Below are 12,786 nucleotides of genomic sequence, written 5' to 3' on the forward strand. Positions count from 1 at the left end.
GCGGGGATGGGGGCTCGCCGGAGAGGTACCCCACTATCTATCTTAGGGTTCAGGGCGGGGGGTGGGGGGCCTAGAGGGTTGGCCGGGGCGGTGGTGGTGAGTTGTTTCGGGGCGGCGAGACGGCGTTGGGGCCGGCGGTTCGACCGGTGGTGGCTGGCGACTCAGGGGGGGTGCAGGTTGAAGATGAACTGCAGGCCCTCCCTAAAATACATGTCAAGTGCCTCTCTGCTACCATTGCATTCAAGTTCGACAGTAGCATTCAGATTCCACAGTAAATTTCAGTTTCGACAGTTAAGTTCAGAGTCAACAGTTTTTACCTCATCTGTTGTAGTCAGGTGGTTTTTGGTGATGTTAATTGTACATCCATTTTACATCATCTACTGGAGATGCTATTAGAATCCCACTTGAGATTGACGATGTCTGTCTTGTGCTGCTTCATCCTTGACGTCTTACGGCTCACCGGGGCTGCTCGAACGACAGAACGGTCCATCACAACAGAACAGTGCCCTGGACGCCGTCTACAGATTCCTCGGATCTTCCTCCACACCTCCGACAGCCACCTCTGCCTCAACTGCTTCAGCGACCAACCCAATGATGATGAGGTCAACACGGCTACGGCAAAGAGGTTGTACACTTGTTGCATCACTTTTACTATACATCCACGTCGATCCATTAGGGCTATTTTGGTTCAACGGAAAAACGTCGATCCACTGGTTGTTACCATCAGTCTAAATTTCTGCATGCTCTCCTTACATAATCTCAGCATATTTTTTTCGTATGCATGTTAGATATTGTACACAGTCATGCTGAACATGTAGAGAAAAAGAGAAGAGTTTTGCGCGGCAATACAATGTCATGCAGACGTCGCTACATGGTGGGTTCAATGGCAAACCCTCCCCACCCCTCTCCAGATTGTAATCCAGAGGAAGATATCTGTTCTGAGGCGGATTCAGACGCTGCTGACCACTCCTATTTACCCCCCAAGGTGTTTTCTCTACCTTGGCATGATGATGTTAGTCATATCATGCATATGTTGCCTTTCAGTGCCTACTTTTGACATCATATATGTCATCTGCTTAGTTTAGACATGTTCTGTAATGCCACCTGTTTAGTTTCTATATCATATATGGGAATTATGGAGTCTCATGTCTTTTAGCTAGCCATAACATATGTGAAATGTGCAATGCCATCCTGTTTAACCAGGCATCATATATTTGAATGATATCTTGCCCATCCTTTTCTTCATTACATTTCCATTTGTCGACAATGTTTGTACATTAAACTACTCTTCCTGTGAATCAGCCATTTGGGTGGGAGATGGAAAAATCTGGAGTGAAAACAAGGCCTTCAGAGCAGAAAGTGCTACCTGTCGAAGAAGATCTCTTGTTGGGTCCCGATAGCTCCTCAGAGATGGATTTAGAGACAGATGACCAGTCCTACTCCCCCACTGAGGTGTATGCTCTAACTTGGCACGGTTAGACTGCTCATATCATGCATACAGTGTCTTTCATTGCATAGTTTAGACATCATATACACAATATTCAACAACATGTTCTTAGTTCAGACATCATATCGAATGCCCTCTGTTTAGCATATAAATCACATATGTGAATTAAATGATGTGATCCTCATTACTTAAATAACATGTAGGTGAATTATGTCATGTGATCCTGTTTAGTTATTCATCATATCTTTGAATTATTTTATGCTATGCTATCCAGTTTAGATAGACATCATATATGTGAAATTATGTCATGCTATCCGTTTTAGTTAAACAATATACATGTCAATTATTTCATGCCCTCTTTTTTCCACACTATCTGTTGCATCTGTCTCTCATACAATGTCTGTACATTCAACTATGTTTCCTGTTTATCAGCCATTTGAATTGGAGCGGGTGATGCCAGTATCTAGCGGACTAAAAACACGGTCTTCAAATAAAATAGTGCTACCTCTTGGTGGAGATAGCACCCCGGTTGTACATGCACAAGAACCAGCCCTACCACACATAACCCAAACTCTCGTAGATTGTACCCCTACTGCGATGGACAGAGAACCAGCTTCACCCAATCTACTCCCAACCCCAGCCGATAGTAACACAGTTCCTGTTGACACAGCACCATCTCCACCACAGAGCTCCCAAACAAGAGCAGTTAGTAAGGCAGATCCAGTGCCCAAAGGGCCAGTAGTATCACGGCGAACCCCAACTCCACCAGTTAGTACGCCTATTCCTGTGGAGGAAGCACAACCAGCTAGTCGTACTTTAGCATCTATCGCATTTGATGTTGTTAAATCGTATGTGTGTATCTTCCCATCTTGGAAATATTATACTAAAGATGAAGGAAAATGCCAGTTGCAGGTGTTTGTCTAGGAGTTATGTGTAAGTAATTCATGGCGATAACTTTGCTTCGTCCCATACATCCTACCTCCACGATGGTTATAATACAACAAAATTTCCCATTTTTCTCTATAGAGAAGAACCGATTTGGAAACTTAGGATGAGGTAACCTGTGCTAATACCTTTGCTATCTTCAAGAATGCTTGGTGGTAGTATCGGAATTACTTGAAGAAAACGTACTTCACCGGCAAAGAAACTCATCAAATTCCCTTACGTTCTCCTGAGACACATTTACTGGATGAAGACTGGGAACGCCTTGTTCTGTACTAGTCCCGAACCAAGAATGTGGTAAGGTCTATCAGCTCATTTTCTATTTTTAAGTATTATATTCTTGCGTCTTACTGCACTCTGTTCATGTAGAACAAGTGCCTAAACCTAAAGAACAACTGTTCTAATTTAAGATTCCATTGATAATTTGCTTTGCTCTTGTATCACTGTATTTACTCATACAAACTTATTTTTAAATTGAAGGATCCAATCGAAACTCCAATGGCACAACAGGTATGTTCACGCATGTTTCTTTAACAAGTTTGCTCTTATCAATAGCTCTGTTGATTTCAATTTCAATTGTGTATACAGTTGACTTTCATATCATGCACATTACTAGCATCACAACAGAGCCAATAGTGTTGTTGTACATGTAGACCCGTGGTACCCATCTGAAATCTTGTTGTGCCGTGTAGTTTCCCATGCTTTGTATTCTTTCACTGCTGCTTTGTCTTGAACTGATATGATTTGAACCATGTCTCTATTTTGAGTTGGCAAGACAATGCAGTGACCATAGGACATAGATATATGTTTGTTTGTTGCTTTTATTATGTACTAGTACTTGGCAATAGAAGACTTGGAAGTTTAATCCTGTCCAGCTTACTACTGAACTGATTCACCGAAATGAGTTTCATATACTAGTACATGCTAAACTTGTTATGTGTCTGCTTGTTTCTTCTTTTAGAATGCTGACAGAATATTGGGGAAGAGTGCCTTATTAAGCAATGGTAAAGGAAGTAATGCAAATAAGGTTCAGGATAGTGACACATCCTTGTTGGTCTCCAACAAAGTTGATAAACCAGCTAAGGAAGACTATCTTGAAGACAGCGAGACAACCCCAAAGTCCTGTCTTGGTTTAGTGTTCGAGTTACTGGCCACTACCGCTTGCACAAGCTATTCAAACTCACTGTCTGAATCAGTTCGGTTTCTTGAGTCTCAACTACAAGATGAAAGACATCGATCAGCTGTGCTACGACAAGAAGCGGAAGGACTGCGGAAGTCCCTAGAGCATTCAGATGCATACTTTCTGGTGCAATAGCAAGCGTTGGAGGATTTTAGCGCCAAACAAGACAAAGCTAATCAGCTTGCTAGGCTTATTGCCAGCATGGTGGATACCCAGGATAACGTTTCTTGAGCTCTTCTAAAGTTGTTTCAGTTATGCTCTTGTTTTGCTGCCGCGTTTATTTGCACTGGTGGCCAATTTTGACAGCCATTGTATGTAATGTGCTGCTTTGTTCCCTATATTTGCATTGGTGGCGAACTTTGATGCCCAGTGGATGTAATATGTGTAATAGCGGTAATAGGCTAGCGTTAATTGCTTGCTTATTTATTTCCTTATTGTCTTGTTTTGTTGTTTGCTTGTAGTCACTGCAGTTCTTTTCTGTGTTTTTCTAGTGGCCACAATAGCCTATTTTTGGTACCTAGGCCAAAATAATCATGGCAACACACAGACTGTTGTAACCATGGGCCTCCTGCAGGCCGTATGATCCATGGGCCTTCTTTCGGCGGTAGGAACCATCGACCTTCTATACGGGCCTTAGGGTCCATGGGCCTTCTACGGGTCGTAGGGTCCATGGGCCTTCTGCGGGCCGCAGGGTCCATGGGCCTTCTATGGGCCATACGATCCATGGGCCTTCTACGGGCCGTACTATCCATGGGCCTCATACGGGCCGCAGGATCCATGGGCCTTCTACGGGGCGTATCATCATTTCGCCAATCATGGGCCGTACTATTCATGGACCATAACGGGCCGTTAATAGGCTGTATTTGATAACTCTATGAAAACAGCCCAACGGGTTTTTTTGGACATGAAAACAGCCCAACGTATTAACAGTCTGCAAACGGGCCGACTGTAACGACGGGCTGAATTTGGCTCACAAGCAGAAAATGACAGTAACGGGCCGTATGTAACCGAATGTTGCAAATGAGCCCAAGAATCAATGGGCCCTTAGAAGGCCGAAAGATAACTTGGGCTGGAAACGGCCCAATGGAATAACGGGCCCTTAATGGGTATAACTTGATACACTGTTCATTACGGGCCAGTTTAACCACGGGCCGTTAATGGGCCAAGAGTTACAAAGGCCCTCATATGGGCCGAAAGAAGTCATGGGCCACACATAGGCCGGAAGTTAAAATGGGCTGGAATCATATTGGATGGCCCAAAAGACGCTAGTGGGCGTAGTTCGGATAGGGCGTAACGGGCCCTGGGTTAGCGGGTTGTAAATGGGCTATATGCGAACAGGCCGTTCACAGGCTTTCCATGGGTCGGCCCGCCACCTTTTGACCAAGTCAAACGGTCCGGCCTTTTCACAGGAATGGGCCTCTGTTGGGCCATGCCACGTGTCGCCGTATCATAGGCGCCTTCGATCCAATGAGCGGATGACATCTGTCCCAGCGGTGAGCCGACAAGTGTTTCCTCCAGCCAATGATGATTTTACATGTGGAAAATCCCCATTGGTTGTGGCTGTTAACGGGTTATCGGATCCAAAACCCGACCCGATAGCTTAACGGTGTTCCGTTACGGTGGATGCCACGTGTCGGCCACCCTTGACGAAAGCACTTCTGTGACGTGCGATTTATCGTCATGGAAGTGGACACTTCCATGATGATAATTTTGGTAATGTCATGGAACACTTCTACGACAGCACAGGTATGACTATCTAGATTCTGTCATAAATTTGTCATGGATGTACATGCATGACAAAAAGCGCGACCTACTGTGACAAACACGTATCATCACGGAAGTGTATTTTTTTTGTAGTGATGTGCCTTGCCAGCCGAACACGGGGGACAGAAAAAATTCCAACTAGAGGTCAAAACAGTAAACATGGTCGACGCAACTCACACAGAGTTTGTTGCCCCCAAGTTCAACCCCTGGGCAGCCTGCCCGATCACTTTTGATCACAGGGACCACCCGGCCAGTATCCGGCACGGAGGTTCGGCTGCCTTGGTGCTCGACCCAATAATTCATGGATACCACCCGGCCAGTAGTCTTAATCAGATATATCAGGACAGCGTCCGCAAGTTGGGGATAGACCCATCCAGAATAAGCCAAAGTAAGACCACCTTTAACGGATTCATACCAGGTGTGTAGGCCCACTGCTGGGGTTCCCTCGTATTAGAGGTGACATTCGGTTCTCCTGACAACTTCAGAAGCGAGGAACTAGTCTTCGACATTGCTCCCTTCAGTAGAGGTTATCATGAATTACTCGGAAGAATGGCCTTCGCTTGCTTTAACGCAATACCGAACTACGCCTGCCTTAAATTTAAGATGCCCGGTCCACGTGGCGTCATAACCGTTAGCGGAAGTATGCGGCGGCTCTTGTCGCTGGACATTAAGCGTCCTCTTCCACCAGAATGCATGATCGGTCGTCAAGACCACGGACACGGTTAGACGAGTACAGTACACCATCTTCAACAACAACTTAGATAAACCTGAGCTGAGTGCTATACATATATCCCCGTAAATGATACCAGGGGCTGCAAATATGTAATAAATCCCACAATTCGGCTTGCCTCATTAATAGGCAAATATCTTGTATTTCTAACATCCATCGAGAATACCCAACTTCTCGCACGCTTACTCCCTTTTATGAGTCTTCATTTTTGCAGACACTATTCACGTGACACCCTTCCAGGATACGGCACAATAGAGACAAAGGCGCAGACGTGCAACAGGTCCCCGCTCAAAGGTTTCTCTTTAGATTAAGCCCCTGTGTAAACCTTCTCTACTGTCTTTTGTTGCTTGACATCCCGTGGTATTCACTACACCCACAGCGGATACTGGCGTAATAGGCATTTCGCCACGACAGATCAATGCACGTACCTGGAAATACAGGGTTCATAATCAAAGGTGTTGCTCAGCACAGTATATGTTATAAAGTCCGAATACCTTCGGGAGTGTTCGGCGTCGCGAGTTTGGCCTTATATGCATCAACTCCGAATCATGTCTTTGGTCAAATGTTGGGTTTGCCCGGCTCCTGGGTTTGCTGCCTTACGTTCCGTTCTATCGGCTAAGGAGGCCAAAGGAGAACTACTGGGATTGTGCCCTGGCTATTCCGGATGAGCACCTCAATAGAGAAAGCCGAAAACTGAGTGTCATGATACAACGAGAGACTGGTCAACCACTCAAAGACTCATCGGAATCTATTGGATTCCTCCGCATTAACGAAGGACCGTTTCCTGGTCACGTACATACACACCCCTATACGGATGCACGCGGATGTACTAGGGGCTACTTAGTAGCCCCACCATTAAACTCCTATGGCTAAGTGAAAGTGTTACAGCTATTGTCCGGTTGCCTGGTTTGACATGCGATTACCTCCTTAACGGACCAAGACGTAGGATCAAGTGTCATTACACATATATTTTCGAACACCCCCGCATTATATGCGTGGGGGCTAAAGCCAACGAGTGTTAACTTTCAAATTATATGAATACATAAACGGCCGCATAGGAGGCATCATAACACTTTCAGGCAAAAGTATAAACACAGCCTCTATATTTCACATATAATTGTTTACAATTAATCGATTTATCACTCAAACATGACATTCTTCGAGCACTGAGCCTCTATTCTATGGGCACCTTCTATGACCTGCTCAAAATAGTGCTCGACTGGGTCTTGGCTTCCTGCCGGACCCTGGGTTGCAATGCTGGTGGCCTCCATGTCTGCCCAATATGTCTTAACGCAGGCAAGAGCCATCCGCGCACCCTCTATGCACGCCAACCTCTTCACGGCATCGATTCGCGATCTGGCGCCAAATAGTTGTTGCACTAAACCAAAATAACTGTCTGGCCTCGGTCCCTTCGGCCATAGGTGGTCTATTACAGACCTCATTGCAAGACCGGACAACCTATGAAGCTCGACTATAGCGGCCATCTTCTCACTCAATGGCAATGAGCGCATTGGAGCGCTAAATTGCGACCAGAATAGCCTTTCCATTTTGTTATCTTTGTGATCCTTGAATAACTTGGTCGCATCAGCCGCACTTTTCGCCAAGTCCGCATACTCATCTGCAGCGCTCCAAAGCTTATCCAACGGAACATACTTTGGATCTAAGAACTTCGTCCGCAACAAATAGGGATTTCCAGCCGCGATCTCTCCGGCTTGTCAAAGTTCCTCTCGCACGTCACTAATTTCAGAGTGCGTCTCCTTAGCCGAATCCAGCACCTTCTTAAGGTCAGCCGCCTTTGCCTGATTCTCCTTCTCGAGAAGCTCATATCGGCTGGCGGCGTCCCTCAGCTCCATAGCCATCTCGGCTGGCGGCATCCTGTTCGGCCCTCAAGTCTTCGGTTGCCTTTAGGGAAGCCGCATTTCTAGCCCGGACTTGTTCCTTGGCTTGGGCAAGTTCCACCCCCAGGGCCTCAATGGCAGCAGCTCCGCCTGCAGCTACATCATATCATATTAATATTACAGTCCTCTTCGTATTTCCTAAAATAAATGAGGAAAAAAACGAGTGCATACTCTGTGACTCGTCAAGCCACTTATTCACAAGCGTGATGTCGGTATCCACCACATCAATCTGTCGCCTCAGTTCGGAAACTTCAGTATTCCGGTCTATCGCCAAACTCTTAGCCACCTGCGCATGAATGTAGTATGATCATTACCTGAGAGTGTGATCCTCCGTTTGCCACCTAGGGCTGGCAACTAGAGTCTTAGGGGCTACTATCTATACGGAGCACACCTAGTGCGTGTGGAACAATAAAAAATTATGTATTTTATCGCGTACCTCGAAGCCTTTGAGCAAACTTCCAAAAGCTTCATTTAACCCACTTGTGGCGGAAGAATTTTTCTCTAACACCGTACCCGTTAGCGTACGGTGACCCTCTGAGAGAGCAACTTGCTCTAGGAGGCCCATCAGCATGTTCGGCCGGGCACTGGATTGTTCCGGACCCTTCTCTTTGCCCTCCAAGGGAGCCGAACGCGCCGGGCTCGGGGCGGCCGAAGTGTCAGCTTCCGGCGTCAGCGGATCTGGGCTCTTCCGTGATGACACCTCAGGGTCGCCCGCCCCATGGGACGGAGAGGCAGGTGGAGTTTCACTTTCCATCATCTCCAGAAGAAGATCCCCTGAAGATGAACCCTGTTGAGACGAGCTACTAGCCGTACTGCAAAAAAATAGATCCTGGTTATTATTCTCAAAGGAAATAGCAATAGCTTCTTGTCTATCATTAACTTATAGCTCGGTGGAGAGCTGGCCCGTTTGCGGGCATGATGCGGTGAGGACGCCCTTCGGGGCAGGGCCCTCTGGTGAAGCTTTCTTCCCTTGCTTAGGCACCTCCGTCTCCAAATCTTTGGAGGCAGCCCTTTTCTTCCGCGAGGGAAGGGAACCTTGGAAGAACCTCCCCGATTATCCTCCTTCACGGAGACAGTAATTCCCCCGGTTTGGATGTGCAACGTGTGGAGTTCGGCTCCTCTCTTCTTCTCTTCCCCTTCCCCGAGGGTACTTAGCTCAATGTGCGCTTAAGCATCCTGGCTATTGCAGGACTAGGCAAGCCTTCATACAAGTAATACAGACTAGCCAACATACAAGCTCAAAAATATACAAGTGAAGCGTATGAAGCGTTCTATAAAACCATACTCAAACGATTTGAGTGAAGCACAAAGAGTAATTCTATAAGATCATACTTAAAATATATAAGTGAAGCACATGAAGTATTCTATAAATCAATGAAGAGCTATCTCATACTAGCATTAATCTTAAAGGAAAATACAAACACAAAGTACACAAGTCATGTGCACAAAACAAAAACCGAGGTATTACCGATATTTGTTGAAGAAGAAAGACGGGATGCCAACCGGGGCATCCCCAAGCTTAGATGCTTCAGTATCCTTTAAAATATTTTCTTGGGGTGCCTTGGGCGTCCCAAAGCTTGAACTCTTGTCTCTTTTTATTCTTCTCACATCGGTAACTCCTCGTTCTTCAAACACTTCATTCACAAAAACTTAAACAAAAACTTTGTGAGATCCGTTAGTGTAATAAAGCAAACTACCACTTTAAGGTACTGTGATTAACTCATTATTTGTTTATATTGGTGTTAAACCTACTGTATTCCAACTTCTCTATGGTTCATACCCCCCGATACTAGCCATAGATACATCAAAATAAGCAAACAACACACGAAAATCAGAATCTGTTAAGAACAGGACAGTCTGTAGTAATCTGGAAGTTTAGTAAAATTCTGTGAGTCCAACAATTATGAAATAAAATTGACAATTTGAACAATTTGTACATAAGTAATGTGCAAAAAATTTCAGACCCATTTGAATTTCCAGTAAAAAATTTAAATTCATGCACTACAGCCAAAGTTTCTGTTTTTGTTCTGCACATAGTAAGCAAGCTATTTTATCATCCTACAACCAAAGTTGGCACATTATTTTTATAATACAATGGTTATATACAAGGGGATAATTATTTACAGAGAAACTTCCATGAAAAAATCTACATTGTTTCCGTGAGCATGAACACAAGTGCTCAAGGTCGACCCTCACTTCTTCAATGCATAACTTTCCAATCACTTCTCTTTTTGAAAAACTTTTTTAGGCATGAGAGGCAAGCAATTCCTTTTTGGTATTTTCATTCTTTTTAATTTTTTTGTACGTTTCACCCACAACTAAACTGAAACAAAAAGGAAAAAGCAAAATCTACTAAGTAAAGAAAGCAAACAAGCACACAAGAGAATATCAACCCCACGCTATTGCTCCCCGGCAACGGCGCCAGAAAAGAGCTTGATAATCCCCAAGTGCAGCGAATCATCGTAGCAATTCCCAAAGGTGGAAGTGATAAGTATGGAGTGTCGAACCCACAAGGAGATAAATGTAAGATCAATATTCTCTCAAGCCCTATCTGCCACTGATACGACTCTACGTGCACCAAACGTTTGCTTCCAACTAGAAACAAGAAATAAAACTGTGTTGTGGGTATGAAGAGGGTAACTTTGTATGATATCGGAGAGCTAAAATATAAAAATTGGTGCTGTTATCATAAAGTTAGAATATAATACTAAATAATATAAGTAGCGAGTGTGGAATAATGGTGGATCGGTGTGCGGGATTGTCCTAAGCAATTGTTAACAAGACCGGTAGTCACTATTGCAATTTCATATGAGGGAGAGGCAAAAGCTAACATACTTTCTCTACTTGGATCATATGCACTTATGATTGGAATTCTAGCAAGCGTCCGCAAATACTAAAGATCATTAAGGTAAAACCCAACCATAGCATTAAAGCATCAAGTCCTCTTTATTCCCACGCGCAACAACCACTCTTACTCGGGTTTGTGTTTCCGTCACTCACCAACCCACTATAAGCGAATCATGAACGTATTGCAACACCCTACAGTGGGAATCCCTCACGCTTGCGCGACACGGAGGGCACCATAGGACAGCGTCAAAGTGAAACATACAACTCATACCAATCTAGATCATCAATCAACCGAAATACAAAAGATATCTACTCAAAACATCATAGGATGGCAACACATCATTGAATCATAATATGTAGCATAAATCACCATGTTCAAGTAGGGATTACAATGGGGTGCGGGAGAGTGGATCGCGTAAAAGAGATGAGGGTGGTGATGTTGATGAAGACGATCACCACGGCGATGATTCCCCTCTCGATGGCACTCCGGTGCCACCAAGAGAGAGGAGGAGAGGTTCTCCCCCTTGTGCTTCGTCCTCCATGGCTTTCCCCCTCTGGTCCTTGGCCTTTATGGAGATGATGGCCCCTCCGAGATCCTCCTCCATGGCATCCAGTGATGATGGCCCCCTCCGGCAGGGTGCCAGAGAGGGCCTAGATTCATTTCTCGTGGCTACAGAGGCTTGCGGTGGCGGAACTTCCGATCTAGGTTAATTCCCGAAAGTTTCAGTATTTATAGGATTTATTGGCATTGGTTTCACATCAGGGGGGTCTCCGTGCCGTCCACAAGACAGGGTGGCGCCCCCCCTAGGGGCGCGCCGTCCTATCTCGTGGGCAGCCCGGAGCTCTTCTGGCCCAACTCCGATGCTCCGTGGTCTTCTTTTGGTCCATAAAAAATCCTCAAAAATTGGCACGTCATTTGGACTCCGTTTGGTATCCAATTTCTTTAAAACACAAAAACAAGGAGAAAACAGAAACTGGCACTGGGCTCTAGGTCAATAGGTTAGTCCCAAAAATCATATAAAATGATATATAAATGCATATAAAACACCATAGATTGGTAATATAATAGCATGAATACTTCATAAATTATAGATACGTTGGAGACGTATCAGCATCCCCAAGCTTAATTCCTGCTCGTCCTCGAGTAGGTAAATGATAAAAGAAACAATTTATGAAGTGTGAATGCTAGTAGGTGCACAAATTTGATCAATGATAATTTCGATCACCTTTTCTAGCATCAATATGTGTCATAATAGTAGCTTATCTCATAAAACTTTTCATGATCAAGTAACAATCTATTCACAATGTCAAGTATGGTTCAGAAACTTCATTGAGAACTAACAAACTATAATCTCAATCACTGAAGCAATTGCAATTTCTCATAACATCAGAAAGAGTAAGGAATAGAGCTTTTCAGCAAGTCCACATACTCAACTATCATATAGTCTCCTACAATTGCTAACACTCACGCAATATTTGTGGTTATGGAGTTTCAGCCGGACACTAAGAAAGATAGGGGCTTATTGTGTTGCCTCCCAACATATTGACCTTTAGGTGATGTCAACAATAATAGCCCATGCTAACTTACATCCAATTGGATATATATATCATGATCTTTCGAACATGAGGAGCTTGCCAAAGGATAAAATGAAAAAAGGGGAAGGTGAGGATCACCTTGACTCAAGCATAAAGTAAAAAACATAAAGTAAAAGATAGGCCCTTCGCAGAGGGAAGCAGAGGTTGCCATGCGCTTTTAGGGTTGGATACACAAAATCTTAATGCGAAAGAACGTCAATTTATATTGCCCCTTGTATATGGACCTTTATTATGGAGTTCGTCGCTTTTATTGCTTCCATAACAAGTTCTTACAAAGCTTATTTTCTCCGCCCTAATAAGTCATGCATATTTAGAGAGCAATTTTTATTGCTTGCACCGATGACAACTTACTTGAAGGATCTTAGTCAATCCATAGGTAGAT

Source organism: Triticum dicoccoides, chromosome 4B (genome assembly GCF_002162155.2).
Source record: "Triticum dicoccoides isolate Atlit2015 ecotype Zavitan chromosome 4B, WEW_v2.0, whole genome shotgun sequence".
NCBI classification, from domain to species: domain Eukaryota; kingdom Viridiplantae; phylum Streptophyta; class Magnoliopsida; order Poales; family Poaceae; genus Triticum; species Triticum dicoccoides.